The sequence below is a fragment of the Humulus lupulus genome, chromosome 4 (genome assembly GCF_963169125.1).
Source record: "Humulus lupulus chromosome 4, drHumLupu1.1, whole genome shotgun sequence".
In the NCBI taxonomy this organism is placed as follows: domain Eukaryota; kingdom Viridiplantae; phylum Streptophyta; class Magnoliopsida; order Rosales; family Cannabaceae; genus Humulus; species Humulus lupulus.
Genome location: NC_084796.1, coordinates 23604841 through 23620865, shown reverse-complemented (window position 1 = coordinate 23620865; position 16025 = coordinate 23604841). Strand labels below are relative to the sequence as shown.

Below are 16025 nucleotides of genomic sequence, written 5' to 3'. Positions count from 1 at the left end.
CCCTGCTTCATCAATCTCTCTATATCATCGTCTCTCCAATCTTTTCGTGTCACCCTCTTTGTTGTGGGCTAATTTTGGGTCTTTTTTCTATGTTATGTTTTGGGTATTGTGGAGAAAAAGGGTAACCTATGTACGAGCTTAATTATTTTGCGCAGAGAGTGTCGGGTGGGCTGTGGAGAGAAGAATATGCGTAATCAAATATAAGAGTGGGTTTCTTCTCTTAGTTTTCCTGCTCGCTTATTGATTTTTGTCTTGCTCAACTTCTAACTTGTGTATGGACGTTGATTTTTAGGTTCGACTTGGTATACGACTATGGTCATATGTAAGAGAAGAAGCCTCTCATGGAAGGGTAAATTTTCATTCTTTCATTTATTTTATTTTACCTTAGTAATGATTTGTCGTATGGTGTTGTGACTATTAACACTTGGATGAAATAATCTTTATGCATATGAGTTTGAAAGTTAATTGCCTAATTTTATATCTTTGCAGAAAGCTTCAATTGATTCTTTCACTCGTGAAAGTTGCAAGCCATCTACATCTTAAGATGTTCCACTTGGAGGTATGGGGTATGTGGTGTACAAGCTTGTTGCTACAAATTTTTCAACTTTGTTCTTTTTTATTTGATCAAACTGATGTGCTTGTTTGTTTATGTCTCATACAGAAGTGGCAGCATATCTAGAGGTTTTAGAGGTGAATTCAGGCAATTTCAAATTGTTCCTCGTTTATGTGAAGGTTCTCCAGTCATGGCCAATTAATTTTCTGTAAAAATCTTCTCTTCATCTATACTCGGTTTTCTTTATTTTTTATTTTTTAAGAAATAAAAATTTCAGTAATATCTAGTACGATATTATTGTGATGTAGTGGGTGAATGCTGCTTTTGATGTGAAAGTAACGTGAGCACTATGGAGTTGATGGAATTCCACTTGATTTAATTATTTTAAGTGTAAATTTTATATCAGACCAAATATTGTTGCTGAAGTTGAACGTAGATGTATTTGTTGCTAGCAATACTACTTTTCTTTAGAAAGAACTTAAATATTTACTACGAGTGTTCTAAATGGAAGTTGTAATATGTAGCTGAGATAGGTTCATAGATTAATGGGTGCAACAATGGCGCCTGAAATGATGGTCTTATAAGTCTTTCTTTATTAAAGAATATCTTAATTCTATGCTTGTACTTAAATACTTTGAACAATTGCATTTGTTATCTTTTCATAAGCAACACATAATTGCTGGCCTATTAAATTTAATCTTTATTATGTTTTCACAATTTACTTTATTTATCGTGTGCTACAGATTTTCATATCAAGAGATGGAGGACATAATAATTACTCATCCGTTTTGGCTCCAGGTCAACATGAAGGAATAGGGTAGAATTCTTCCTCTGTCATCTCCAATAAAAGAAGATTGAAGGATATACATTCTTATTCCAACTGATAAAATGCCTCTTGTGTGCTTTTGCTGTTTGTACAAGAAAGTGGGTGATTAGGGTATATCTTCGTGGGACTGGAATCTTATGGCCAGGATTCCACATATCATGATCTATTCCGAAGGGCATGGACGATATATGATGGTATTAACATACTTTTTTTTTTTCTATTTTCACAGAAGTTCTTTTCCCTCGAATCCTTTTTGTAAATTATGTTGGCTTGTATTTTAGGTGAACCGGATCCAAAACTGAAAATTTCTTGTCGGAAAATATCTCCATTCATACCACATAATTATAAAGATAGCAGTCTTCCTACTTCTTTTTTTGTTTATACGGTATGTTCAATCAACATATTCTTAAAGACAGTTAAATGACATAAACGCATTCAGAAAACTGTTTTTCCATGTTGAACAATCAGTAAGTCGCTTAAAAAGTTTGCTAAGTTGTTTATGTCAAGCATAAGTAGAAAAGTGATTATTAGGTTACTACTTGGGTATATTGTTAAATGAGTCCTTTGATTATAGTTTTTAAAAAGACGATGCTTCTTCCTGACCTTCTTTATTATTGAAATTAATTCCCCTGCTCATGTATGTTGTTCGGTGTGATTATATGTTGAATATCATTCCTTGTATGTTCTCCTGTGTGAATTGATTTGTTATTAATTTTTAAATTCTGTATAAGTGTAACTTAAATAAGTATGTGAATATTTCAGCATGATCTAGAATATGACATTGTAGTCATAAATTTACGAATTTGATATTGTTGTTATAAGTTACTTAGTAGACTTTGTCTGTTTTCAGTTGGTGAACACAGTAAAAGGAAAGGGCAAAAGTCAGCCTTCTTTTTACATGGGCGGTAAGCATCTCTTTTCCTAACATAATTGTGTATAATTACTCCTAGATGTTGAAATGCTTGATTTCAGGTATTGGCTTGCATGAAACTTATATAAATTTTTCTTCATTTTGTTTGAGACAACTGTGACAAAGTTCAGAGTGGGGTTTTCCTGATTATCACATATATGGCTGTCATGAAACATTTAATATATAACAATATTTGAACTAAATGTATGCTTTGGTGTATTGAGCAAAACTCATATTGCATTTCTGAGAGCAAAATATGGTTCTTTTGTTATTTCAGTGTTGCTATTAGATGGTTGTCTTCACTTGTCCCTAACTGACAAAATAATATTTTTTTCATTACTCTCTTTTTCAAAGGAAAAAAATGTCCAGTTAACAATAATTTCCGCAGCTAGTGTTATGGTGCTCTAAATTTGATTATTGTACCCTTTCTAAGACTATTTCATGGTTTGGAAAACTATCTATGGCTCTGAGGTTTTTTTTTTTAAAAAAAAAATAGATGTTAAAGGAGATAGCTTCTGACTAGAAAATCTCTAGAAAAAGGTTGAGATATGACTTTACTTGGCCATTCATGCCTTTTTTTCCAAGTACTTCTGATTTCTGTTTTCCATGGTTAGACTCGTGTTATTTACTACTAGATGTTACATTTGTGTTTATTGGGAGTATAGGCATCACCCACACATAATTTATTGATGTTGTGACCTTTGTATCTTTCTGTTTGGTTATTCTAAAACAATAATTATTCTTCTTGGGATTTTTTTTCAAGTTCTTTAATGCTTCATTTCTCTCGGTATTTGAAGTTGAGAAACTGTGACTGGATTTATAATTTTCTACATATTAATTCCGGGCCATGCATGCCTTCAGCACCTGGAGAGACACTCTGTGCAATAGTTTCAGCTTCTGCATGGGTGGAGCCTCATGGGAAATGTACTGTTGCATTTTCTTTAGCATGGTCATCTCAGAAAATTATGTTTTCAAAAGGAATTTCATATCATAGGTAAATCTATTGTAGTTCACATTTCAATCGCATAGTTTTCTTTTGTGTCAGGTATGCAGAAAAGATGCACACTGCTTGTCAGCTGTATTGTGCTTAGTCATATTTTTCTGCCTTTTCCAAGTGATAGAATGATAATTATAGAAGTATAACTGCATAATAAAATGTGGGCATATTGTTTTACTTGATCATTATTTAGAATGAAAAGTTGCATGAACTATCTTTTACATGTGTCTTGGTGTCTGTTATCTTCTACAAGAGGTACACAAAGTTCTATGGTACCTCTGAACTAGCAGCTAAAGAGTTGGTGCATGATTCCCTAACAAGTATGTATCTCTATTAATGCATCTGATATTACTGAATGATTTTCTTGATAAATTATATCCTAAAAAAAAAAGGTTTTACAGTAGCTACGTGCTTAAGTTTCCTTAAACTAAATTCTGGGCTGGCTTTATCTTAAAATTTGAACAGATAATAAGCAGTGGGAAGAAGATATTGAGAAATGGCAAAGTCCCATTATTAATGATGACATGCTTCCATAATGATAAATAGTGATTTATGATTATCCTATTATAACTTTCTTAAAAACAATTAGCTAGCTTGTTAGCGTAGAGCAACATTACTAAAGAAACCTTAAAAGTTTAATGTTGCTCTTTTACATTTGTATGTGTTTCACAATTCCAAGTGCACTGAGACATTTATGTGGTAATGGAAACTGGAAAATGTTGCTTGACGAGGCTGATCCTTGTATTCTTACCAATATATAAAAATTTGTAGGCCCCTGATATTTTCTGCTGGATTTCATTAAATTAGTTTGAAGGGCCCATCAATTTCAGCATTAAGCTGCCATTTTCATATCGTGTTTGATGGGAGCACTTTTATAAGGCATCTGCTTACTACTTTGTTGTTTATTTGCATGTAGAACTAAGCAACACATATATCTGCGTCCTTCCAGGATTTACAATTTCAGAAGTCCTCTACATTAAGCTCTTGCAAACTTATGGGGTTCAGATACATCATTCTATTAGAGTCTTATATTGTCATACATTTTTATTTTTAAACTCCATATAAGCCACTTCTTTCCTTTATTTTATTGGATCAGCTGAGTCCTGACACCTAAATTTACATTTATATCCATATATATTATATTACATGTCTGAAATACCAATTCAGTTTCTGTTTTTAAGTTGCTTATAAACTAGAGCAAGTTATTTCACTGATCTAGTCATTTGGGGCTTGTACTAGAGTTCTGGGTCTCTGTTCTCATCTTTTCTCAAATGATGTTTTTGTTCTAAATTGTTTTTCTATCAAAATCAATGTGTAAACTTCCATTTGATGGCTGCAGGTACAAGTTTACATTATTTAATGAGCTCTACTTCTTGGTTACCGGTGGAACAGTTTGGAATGACATTCTCTTGCAATCCTGACTTCGTACTTTTAGTATTCTGGTTTCTTATTTGTTTTAGTGCTATATTATCATATGTTTTTATTATTCTGTTAACAAGTAGCATTAACTATCACTTTCTGGTCTTGTAACTTTCTCCAGTATAGATACAATCAAAATATGATTTACGTATGTTCTCAAATTTGTTGTAACTTTTCTTTTGTCATTTTCATGGAAATCTGTCTCCTCTATTGTCTTTACATTTTGATTGTATTCCTTGCAGAAAAAAGCAAGACCAGTGTTGGTTGCTATCAATCCATTTAAGAAAGTTCCTCTGTATGGAAATGAATATATAGACGCATATAAGCTTAAAACAAATGACAACCCACATGTGTATGCCATTACAGACACAACAATCCGGGAAATGATATGAGGTTCTTTACTCGTTCAATATGTATAAGATTATTCTTTTCAGCACATAAATCCCACCTTGAGAATTGTCATTTGCTGTTAAAAGTTCTAATGTGACTTACTTTTTTCCACATGAAGTAAATCAGTCTATCATCATAAGGTTAGTGAACAATTCCCTTCCATTCTGTTATAAACTTATAATGTTGCAGTTTCCAGTTTCTGATTGTTTATTTACATATTTTGATTGTAATTTTGTTGTCTTACATGCTTTATATGTTTTACACACCTAGTACAGAATATACTTAGGTCCTTTGATGTTTAAGTGAGAGATTTATAAGAATTAATGGGTTATGTCATGCTTGAATGATTTGGATTTTTCAAAACTTAAAAAAAAAAATCATTATTACTTTTTATATATAAGAATATGTTGCAATCTTGGTAATTCTACATAATGAGTTTAAATAATAAATCTCGTCTTATTGTTTGTTTCTTTCACATCTTTGATGCAATTTTGCTTGAAAAGGTAATTGTTTTCCCCCTGATGATAAGGTGAGTGTACTTAACTACTTCAGATAATTAATTTGGGTTTCCCTTATAGTCTAGGGTGGTCCAATGCACTGATGGTGAAAGGTCATATCATATCTTTTATCAGCTTTGTGTCGGGGCTCCTCTTACAGTTAGAGGTAACTATTTATTACCAATTGTTAATATCTTAACCATGTCTCATGGGGTACTACTGTGTCATAGTACAAATTCTACATGATTATGCTCCTATTTCTTCAAAGAATTTGTGCAATAAATTCAAACTTTAAGTAGCCTATGCAAATGTGATGATTCCATCTTTTTCATTTTTTATGATAAGTTGTATCAGTAGGTGGATCCAAACTTTTATCCGAACCTTGGCTTCTAAAAGACTTGCCAAAATTAATGTGTCTTAAGGTTAAAACTTTGAGCAATATAATTAGTTATTTCCTTTAAATTTATTAGAGTTTCTCTTTTGCACTAGGACAATTAGTTAGATATTGTGATGATCATCCAAATTCTCTTCAAGGGAGGGAGGGAGGGAGGGAGAGAGAGAGTTTCCAAAATAATATAATTTTCCTTATCTAATTCTTTTATGGTCTATTTAATCTATAAGTCTATTGAGAACTTGGTGCATTATATATTGTAAAAAAAAAAAACAGGGACCTACTTCTGTATAATCTTTTTACTAGCCTGGCATCATTGTTAAAATATCATTTTGGTTGAGAGTTGCACTCTGAATATTCAATAGTAATATCTCCCACATTGCATGTCTAACAAATTGGCTTTTTCTTTATTGGTCAAAATGTTTGGACAACAATTTTATAGTCTAAATGAGATAACTGTTTATGTGTGAGTGTGAAACAACTATGTTAATTCCAATGGTCAAGTGATGCTGGCACAATAAAGTTTCCTCACTTTTTGACCTAATAATCTGATGTGTTGCACGTTCTTATGGTAGAAAAGATGCCTTCACGAACTTTGTTTTTGTGATTGATGTTTGTTTTTTACTGAAGGTTACAAGTTTCATTTTTAGGTCTTTTTAGTGTTGCCGATTTGATTGGATGTGATGTTGAGGAGCTTAAGCTAGCTTTGTCAACTCGCAAAATAAGAGTGGGGAACGATAATATCATTCAAAAGCTAAATTTATCACAAGAATTTTTTTTTGTGACATGATATGTTTGTGTTTTAGATAGTATATAATACAGTAAGTAGTCATGTAGTATGGGAGTTAAGTGAGTTACTGTCCTTTTACATATTTATTCCTGGATATTACGTATCTCATTATTATTTATAGACTGTTTTAGAAATTGGTCTAAAATGACTAGGTTGAGCCAATTGAAGATCAATTGTTTGTTTCTTTTCCCTTTATAGTTTGGAATATTGTATTTAATGACAGATTGCTATTATGCTCATAATGCCTCATTGATGTTTTGGAATTGAATTCCACAATACCAGATTATTGGAGTATGTTTAGGCTATTCCTAACTGCTCTATTTCATGCATGTGGTTAGGTTGAAATTTGATTATATATTTTTAGTTCAATTGAGGGTTGTCATGGATGTGACTTGCATGGGAATTGCATGTCCTAACATATCATCCCCCTCATTAATATGATGCCATACTATTATTCGATCTACTACTAAGGTTACTGCTCCTTTACTCGTTTCCTTACAATCGTATTTTTGCTTTTTATCCAGGCCATTGACATAAGGGATGCTCTGGCAAAGTCAATTTATGCATGTCTTTTTGAATGGTTGGTGGAACAAATTAACAAATCACTTGCAGTAGGGAAATGGCGTACTGGAAGATCCATCAACATTCTTGATATTTATGACTTTGAATCATTCGATGTATGTTTCAGCTATGCTCTTACTATCAAGCTCTCTTTCTCCATTTATATAAATATAACATTACTTATAGTTTGTGCCATGTAATTTGTTGTACAGAGGAATAGTTTTGAACAGTTTTGCATTAATTATGCAAACGAGAGATTGTAGCAACACTTCAATCGTCATTTATTCAAGTTAGAGCAGGAGGTAACTATCCTATACTTGTATCGTAAGAATATTATGTCAACTCACCATTGATTGGGTGGTTGTTGAATCTGCATTGTTTCTTTCTTTTCTGATAGCCTGTTATATAAATTAGTTTAACAATGTATATAATTTTTTGGTTAGGGGAGAATAAATAAGTACTTCCTCTAATAACTACTTGCTTATAAAAGCCAGATTTTGTTAGAGTAAAAAGTACTAACATCATGATGAGATAATTACACATTAAGATTGACTTACCTTCATATTAACTATTTATTACTTTTGTAGCATTGAAGCAGCTTGTGTCGCACACCCTATTGCTGATGTCTTTATCAACTTTGCTTCATTTAGAAGGTGGGTACTTGTTATGGTCATTAACAATTGGTATTTTGAACTCCTACAGAAGTACTTTTTAATGAACATGCATTATTTATTTCTCACTTTTAGTGCTGCTGCCTCTTCAATGTTTTCACTGAAGCAGCCAACCATTCGAGTTGTGGCTATCATTGCTGAAGGTGTACCCGAGTCAGATGCTAAGCAATTGTACTAATAATGATAAAATTATGTGCTTTTAGGCTTCAGATCTTTGTATGGTAAGTCTTCTACGCTTAGAGTTTCATTTTATCTATATATAAATAAATCGTTAGTTCAGTTTTCTAAAGAATCTTTATTAATATGGCTCTAAGAGAAAGAAATAAAACTAGCAGCGGCAGCAGCACTGTTTCACTATTTGGCTTGTTTAGTGGTGCTGATAGAGTAGACTATGCTTTGATGTTTTTTGGAAGTGTTGGTGCCTACGTCCATGGTCACTTGAATTAATATTATGCACCATTTAATTAAAGTTCTAAGGTAACTTGAGTATAGATAGTTGTAGTAATGTGGGTAATATAATAACCAACGTCGAGATGTTGGCGCATCCAGCCTACGCGAAAATTTGTTTATTATTCAAACTCAATTATTGTAAATTTGGTTATGCGTCATGATATTATTGACTATTTTAGATGAATGATATGATATTTCATGACCTCATTAGTTTTTCTTATATGTTTTATTTACAAGATTCAACAAGTGAAGTGCAAAAGAAAATCTAATTTGGAAGGCTTTGATGTGCTCGACATTTGGAAGATCATGAATTCCTACCTTTACTTTTGACATGCAATTGTTTAAGACTATTTTGTTGACAATTGTGATAATGTTTTGTTTATGTTAATTAGGCAATGTTGAATATCTTAAGACTTTTGGATTGTTTTTTAGATAATCTTGAATTCATTTTGACACAATTATTTGGTTATATTTGCTATGAACCATATAATTGGTACTCAAAAATATATTTGTACAATGTTAAGGGTGTCTTAAGTATATTAAATGAAGCGGGTTTGAATTAAAGCAATAAAAAATAATTATAATGTACAGGTTTATATAATAATAATTCAAGCTTATCCAAATATTATAATAATACAAAAAATGTGTTATTGTATCTTTTACAATAACACTGGTTTATAAGCATAAAATTATATATGCAAACTATTTTCTATAATGCAGAAAATGTGTTATTATAAAGTGTATCATAAAACTACTTTATAAGTACAAAAAAGTGTTATATAATCTACTTATAAATAGCATAATGAAATACTTATCTAACTATTAAAATTACACAACAAAAGTGTTATCGTAGGCTATACCATAAAACATGTCTATAACTATGGAAAAGTGTTATGCAAAGTGCTTTGACCTACTATAACACCACTTTCTTTAACACATCAAAAAGTTTTATGGTATATATTTGATAATACTTTTTCGGTCTTATTGAAAGTATTTTTTCTTGTAGTGCCAAGACCGCTACTGTGGACTTTAAATAGTGCTTAACTCGCTAAATGAGTCATTAGGTTATAAACGTACATCTAGGTGTTATTAACAGGCCAAGGTAAAAATCTTGATCAAAAGGAATGAATATATTTTATTTAAAACGTTAAATTGTACATGGACCCATAAAAGTGTTTACAAAATTATTTACAATCCAAAATGGACATTACAATATAAAAGTTACATCCCGCCGACCTAAGCGGCAAAAATAGGGTTATCCCCTAGTTCCTCTTAGAAACACCTTGGCCGTAGTGGTCAAGCGGCCACATATGTACACATCGCCACCTAATCTCTCCACTCGAGGTTGGGTGAGCTTTTCTTTCCCTTTACCAGCATCACATAGCACCCGTGAGCCAAAACTCAACAAGAAAACTCATTACTGCATGTATACAATATAAATAAATCATTATGGGACTTGCAACCCTAATCAGATGGTGACTAATGAGTCACTCCCTGGGTAGGTGACTAATGAGTCACTCTCTGGGGCTCTGCACCCTAAGCCATGTGACACTTCAGTCGCCTGAGCCTTTAGACTAGACCAGCGCTTTAGTTTTCTTCGACCTATAGGTCGGTCAAGCATTTAATGCTCATGTTGATTAGATCTAATCATTTCAGCCTGCGTTAAACACATTAAAGCTGCTCTTGACTCATAAGCCAATACCATACGACTAGTGCTCAGTACTACTGCTGATCAAGACTGATAAGTCAAGACTTCACGACCAGTACCAACACCAATGTCGTTTCTGACTAATAAGTTAGTGCCATTCATAAATAAGCAAAGCTGCTAGGCATTTACAATGCAATCAATGTCCATATATAGAGCACTCAACATGCCTCATCAATAACTATGCATGTCACATACTGGGTGCAGTTTTTTTACCTCTGGTTCGAGCATGAAATAATAAAAGAACAACCCTTGAGAATGATCAGTCCTTAAATCCCTTAGCGGTCACCTAATCATAACCAAATATAAAATCCCATCAATAAAATAAGTAATAAAAGGTTCATGGTCTAAAACCTCACTCGCGGGACCTCGAATCGTACTAAAACGATTAGTAGATTCGATCCCGAGCCTTAAGAAAGGAAAACCCGAACCTAAAACTCTTGAAAACACATCCTGGCACAAAAGGGAGGGGCGGGCCGCGACTTACCCCCCAGGGGCCACGGCGTGCCCTTAAGACAGAGAGCCCCTGTCTGGGGTGCCAGGGGTGGGCCGCGACTTGACCCAGAGGGTCGCAGTGCACCTGATAGACAGCAACCTGGGGAGGCTGTGGAATGGGTTCAAGTCGCGACTAGCATGAACTCGGTCGCGACTTGACCCTGCGAACTCAACTCCCCTACATATTTCTCAATTCAATCACAGCTAATCCTTCACCAAATCAATCCCAAAATCACAGCCAAACATTAATACAACATCACCATTAGTTTATCAACAAAACCCAAGCTTTGAAACACTTAAAAACCACACTAAATACCCAATTCTACAATCAAAATTCAAAGCTTAAACACCACTTCAAAAAACAGAGCGAACCTTGAAATTTCAGCTGGAAATCTTACCTTAAACACAGAATTAAACCCCCTTCAATGGTTGAACTAAGATCCTAAGCTCATAAGTCTTAATTCCGAAGCTTTAAATCTTCAAGTTTGCTTTAAAATCTCAACCCGAGAGAGAGAGAGAGAGATATGATTGAGAGAGAGAGAGAGAGAGTAAAAGAGAGAGCTTTGTTTTTGCCTTAAGCTTCTACAGCCATCCTAATCTTAAGTGTATCCCATGGTCAAAAGACCAAAATGCCCCTAGGGTGATTTAAAACCTTTCAAAGCTAGCAAGGGTAAAACCGTTATTTCCCTTCTATCTCGTTAATCATAATCAACATCCTCTAATTCCCGTTACTCCCAATATCCTCAAATAATTAATAAATTACCCCCAAACTCACCCCAAGCCCAGCAATTAACCCCATTATGACCAAACCGCTAACTTGCAACCTAGGATCATCTCATGCCAAATTGCTCGAACATATCCACATAATGATGTGGTCTCACCCTTAAGTCACAACACGTGCACATAAATATACAATTATGCCCTTAACATGTCAAAATTATGAAAATGCCCTTGTAATAAGAAGTTGACCCACATGAATGCAATTATCATCGTATCATAATATAATTAAGATAATCATGCATAAAATCACATAATTTCATATTGAATCAATTATGGCCCTCCTGGCCGCCTAATCCAGGCATTAAACCACATTATGGAAATTGGGACATTTACATACATGATTAGTGTTGGTCTTAGTCTCGATTACATTTAGTTAATTGGTATTAGTATTAGCATTACTGGGCCTGTATGAGTTATCTTTGTATCAGATCATGTGAGGAATAGTTTAATAGTTATGTTGTTTTGTCCTACACAGCCATTTGTCACTATATCAATGGCTTGTGATTTTGTACTCTGCCTGTATATATGATTGCACAGTCTCAGCATCTTTTGAGATGGGCTTATCCTTTTTCCATTTTGCAAATTATCCTGACTCGCTCAACAAACCCACATCCTTCTCGGGTGATGTACGCACCATAAGCTTCCCTGAGCAGAAATGCTCACGACTATATGCCATATCTCACAATCTTGTCATCCAATCCCTTACAATGATAAAATACATTACTTCTCCACTCTTTCGTGCTAGGTAGATACATAACTTTTTCATAGGTTTGAATGAGTTGTTCCACAATACTAGGTGTTATACCTGGTGATGTTCGTAAAGGTGAACGGCCTTGCTTAAACCTAGCAACCTCAAAATCTTTCACAATCCTCTCAATTGTACGTGTTCTAGCAAAAGTTTTAGATCTGGCGATACTACTTGACAAATTCCCTGTTAGTGTCATTTTTTTTAGATGGGATCTGTCCCATCATTCTTGGACTTCATTTTATATGCCCCAAATAATCTCCTCCGGTCCCTACCGAGCATTGCTCACATTGCATAACTTGGCATTTTTCCTATAGTTCATATAAGAGTTGCCTCCTATAAGACTACACTCAGCAAAAGAAAACAAGGGAACATTCCAGAATTTTTGGGAGAACCACTAGATTCACGTTTTTTTTCCTAAAGAGCCCGGGCATGGGTATGGGTATTTTTGAGACTCGTCCAGAATCTCTCGCCACATATCAATATCCATCAGAACAAAAATTCGATACTTGTATCTCATCATTCCTATCTCATAAAACTTTAAAGTCCTTAGCCATTCTAGCTAGAACGTGTTCTCTGGGCTTCATCAATTGGGAATCACGCATCTTACCCTCCTTTATCCTTCCAAAAGTGTAGACTATAAAGTGATGTTGGCTAACTGGCCCACCACCAACTCTATTCTTGCTCTGGTCATATCCTCTACCAACTCTCTAGATATCTACTTCGAACTATATAATTATCCCGGACCTCTCTGACTCAAAGCATATGCCACCACAATGGCCTTTCCTAGATGGTAAAGAATTTCACAGTCGTAGTCCTTTACTAGTTCTAACCAACGTCTCTGTCTCATGTTTATATCCTTCTGTGTGAAAAAGTACTTCAGACATTTATGATAGGTGTAGATCTCGTACTTCTCCCCGTACAGATAGTGTTGCCACACTTTATGGGAGAACATCCTTGCTGCCAGCTCTAGGTCATGAGTAGGGTACCGCTACTCATACTCCTATCATGAGGAATAAGCAACTACCTTAGCAGCCTGCATCAGAACACAGTCTAATCCCTACCTCGAAGCATCACAATAAACCACAAACTTATCATAGTCCGAAGGAAGAGTAAGCACTGGAGCAATAATCATTCGCCGCTTCAACTCTTGGAAGTTGTTTTCACACCTATCAAGCCAAACAAACTTCAAGTTGTTGCATGTCAGCTCAGTCAATGGCATTGCAATCCTCAAGAACTCTTCCACAAAACTTCTAATCTCAAAAGCACTCCTTGGCCTTGGCCAATCTCATCGCATCTGTCTATGTCGGATCCACCATAATCCCGTCCTTACTGACAATATGACCCATAAACATTACTTGAGGTAACCAGAACTCGTACTTCTTGAACTTGGCATATAACATGTGTTCCCTCAACCTCTGTAATACCTACCATAGATGTTGCTCATGTTTTGTCTTTGGCAGGGAGTAAATCAAAATGTCATCGATGAGCACAATCACGAACTTGTCCAGATAGTCTTTAAATATCCTGTTCATCAGATCCGTGAATGGTGTCGGGGTAATTGTTAGTCCAAAGGACATTAGCAAAATCTCATAATGTATGTACCTCGTGCGAAAGGTTACCTTCAGAATATCCCCATCTTTGATCCTCAGGTGATGATAACCACATTGAAGATCAATCTTCGAAAACACTACCTTACCCTGCAACTGGTCAAACAAGTCGTCAATCTTTGGCATTGGATACTTGTTCTTGATGGTCAATTTATTCTGTTCTCAGTAGTCAATACACATCCTCAACGCCCATTCTTCTTCTTCACAAACAACATTGGTGCACCCCAAGGAGAGAAACTAGGTATGATGAATCCCCAAATCGTTCATAAAACTGATCCTTAAATTCTTTTAATTTCGCTAGTGACATTCTATACAGTGCCTTAGATATTGGTTCTGTTCCTGGTGCCAACTCAATAATTAGCTCAATCTCCCGGGTAAATCCTCCGGAAACACATCTAGAAACTCACAGACCAATCTAGTCTCTTTTGGTCCGACTGGTACAATGTTAGTGGCATCCACTACACTGACTAGGAATCCTACAACTTTCTTGACATAGCTCTATTGCCTTTAGTTCTGAGATCATATGAATGTGAGGTCTGTTCAATGCACCTGCAAATACAAACGGGCCATTTCCCTCCGGCTCAAAAGTCACCATCCTCCTTTTGCAATCTAGGGTTGTCATGTAGTTAGCCAACCAATCCATACCTATGATCATATCAAAATCCTTCACCGCCAATTCAATCCAATCTACAGACAGCTCCCTACTATCTTCCTCTACCGATAGTGATCTGACCCATCTCCTAGTGACTATCAATTCCCTAGCAGGCAATAACGTTCCAAATCCCAACGCATACAAATCACAAGGTCTACAAAGTTTTTCTATCACCCTACTAGATACAAAAGAATGTGTAGCACCATAGTCAATCAACGCAGTATAAGAAGAGCCAGCGCTAGAAATCTGACCTGTCAGTACTGAGGGACTAGCCTCAGCCTCTGACTGTGTCAATGAGACACTCGATCTGGAACCAAGTTATCACCCCTCTTTGGTTCCTCCTTCTTCATTTGCGGGCAATCCTTCTTGAGATGTCTGACCACTCCATAAAGAAAATATGCATTGGTTTGGTATTCTCCCAGATGACGCCTCCTGCACCTGGCACCCTCTGGATAGTTCCTCCAAACCTCATCCCCGACCTGGCGACCACCCTGAGTACCTAGAAACCTTCTATCAGAACAAGGGGTACTGGTATATCTTCAGCCTTCGTCCTTTAGTCACTAGGGCCACCGCTCCTACCGAATCTAGTAGATGGAGGTACCACCCTCCGAGCATCACAACTAGCGGCGCCCTCTCTCCAAATCTTATCCTCAGTGCCCTCAGTAGTAAGGGCCTTCTCCAATATCTGAGCATAAGTAGTAACTCTAGGCACAAAGGTAATCCTAACGTCCTGGGCTATCATAGCATTAAGCCCCTGAACAAATTGTTCTCTTACAGCCATATCAGTTGGCACCAAGACAGATGCAAGCATGGCCAACCTTTCGAACTTCGGAGAATATTTTGTCACTGTCATGTTGCCCCAAACCAAATGTAGAGTCCAAGAACTTTACTTAGCTAATTGTTAGTAGTATTATAGTATATTTAGTGTTATCCTTGTTACTTTGGATTTTTGGTTCAGACCGGGAGTTATTTGGGCACTCATAGTAGTACTTATAGATTTTCTAAGTTTAACCTATAGTTTAACAATATTAAGTATAACCTAAGGTTTGATTAATGTGACTGATATTAAGGATTATATTATTATATTATAAGGTTTAGACATCAACCAATAGGATTTTAAGCACATGTTTTGAATGGTAATTAAGGATTAAGTATTTTTTAGGATTAAATTAAATAAGGGTAAAGTTTGAATGTATAGGGTCAGTCAGCAGCTTTGAGTACGTTGAGGGCTTAGTCAAGGTTGTTTACTCCATTCAAACTTAGCTAAAAATGTGTAAATTCGTGTTTAAATATTCAGCGTATGCCGATATATCGCAGCTATAGGGGGCGATATATCGCAGCACGTAGATACGGAAAACACGAATCAATGCACGGTCGCCTCGGGAACAAAGGTCCAGGCGATATCGCCTATAGGGGGCGATATATCGCCTCCACCAGCATGTTTTCAAATACTTTTGAATTCTTTTCCTTTCAGCCATTCAAACTCCTTCAACAGTCCAGCATCTTCTGAACGAGTCTTCAGCCTCTGCTGAACGATTATTCAAATGATTTTCACCTAAAAAGCCATTATTTTTATTCAAGTA

General features: G+C 35.4%; 2 long non-coding RNA genes across 4 annotated transcripts; both read left to right on the top strand.

Annotated features, from left to right (window-relative positions):
- Window positions 1-552: 552 nt before the first annotated feature.
- On the top strand, window positions 553-6747 carry LOC133830196 (uncharacterized). 3 transcript variants are annotated; one of them, XR_009891936.1, is made up of 5 exons: window positions 553-761; window positions 1297-1573; window positions 2230-2284; window positions 3151-5758; window positions 6634-6747. It is a non-coding gene; the product is annotated as an uncharacterized LOC133830196 (long non-coding RNA). The 3 variants fall into 3 exon arrangements; XR_009891935.1 differs by lacking the exon at window positions 6634-6747 and having other exon boundaries at window positions 3151-6106; XR_009891937.1 differs by lacking the exons at window positions 2230-2284; window positions 3151-5758; window positions 6634-6747 and adding an exon at window positions 1661-1795.
- Window positions 6748-7057: 310 nt separating this feature from the next.
- On the top strand, window positions 7058-7987 carry LOC133828878 (uncharacterized). Its single transcript, XR_009891358.1, has 3 exons — window positions 7058-7450; window positions 7547-7636; window positions 7922-7987. It is a non-coding gene; the product is annotated as an uncharacterized LOC133828878 (long non-coding RNA).
- Window positions 7988-16025: the final 8038 nt, after the last annotated feature.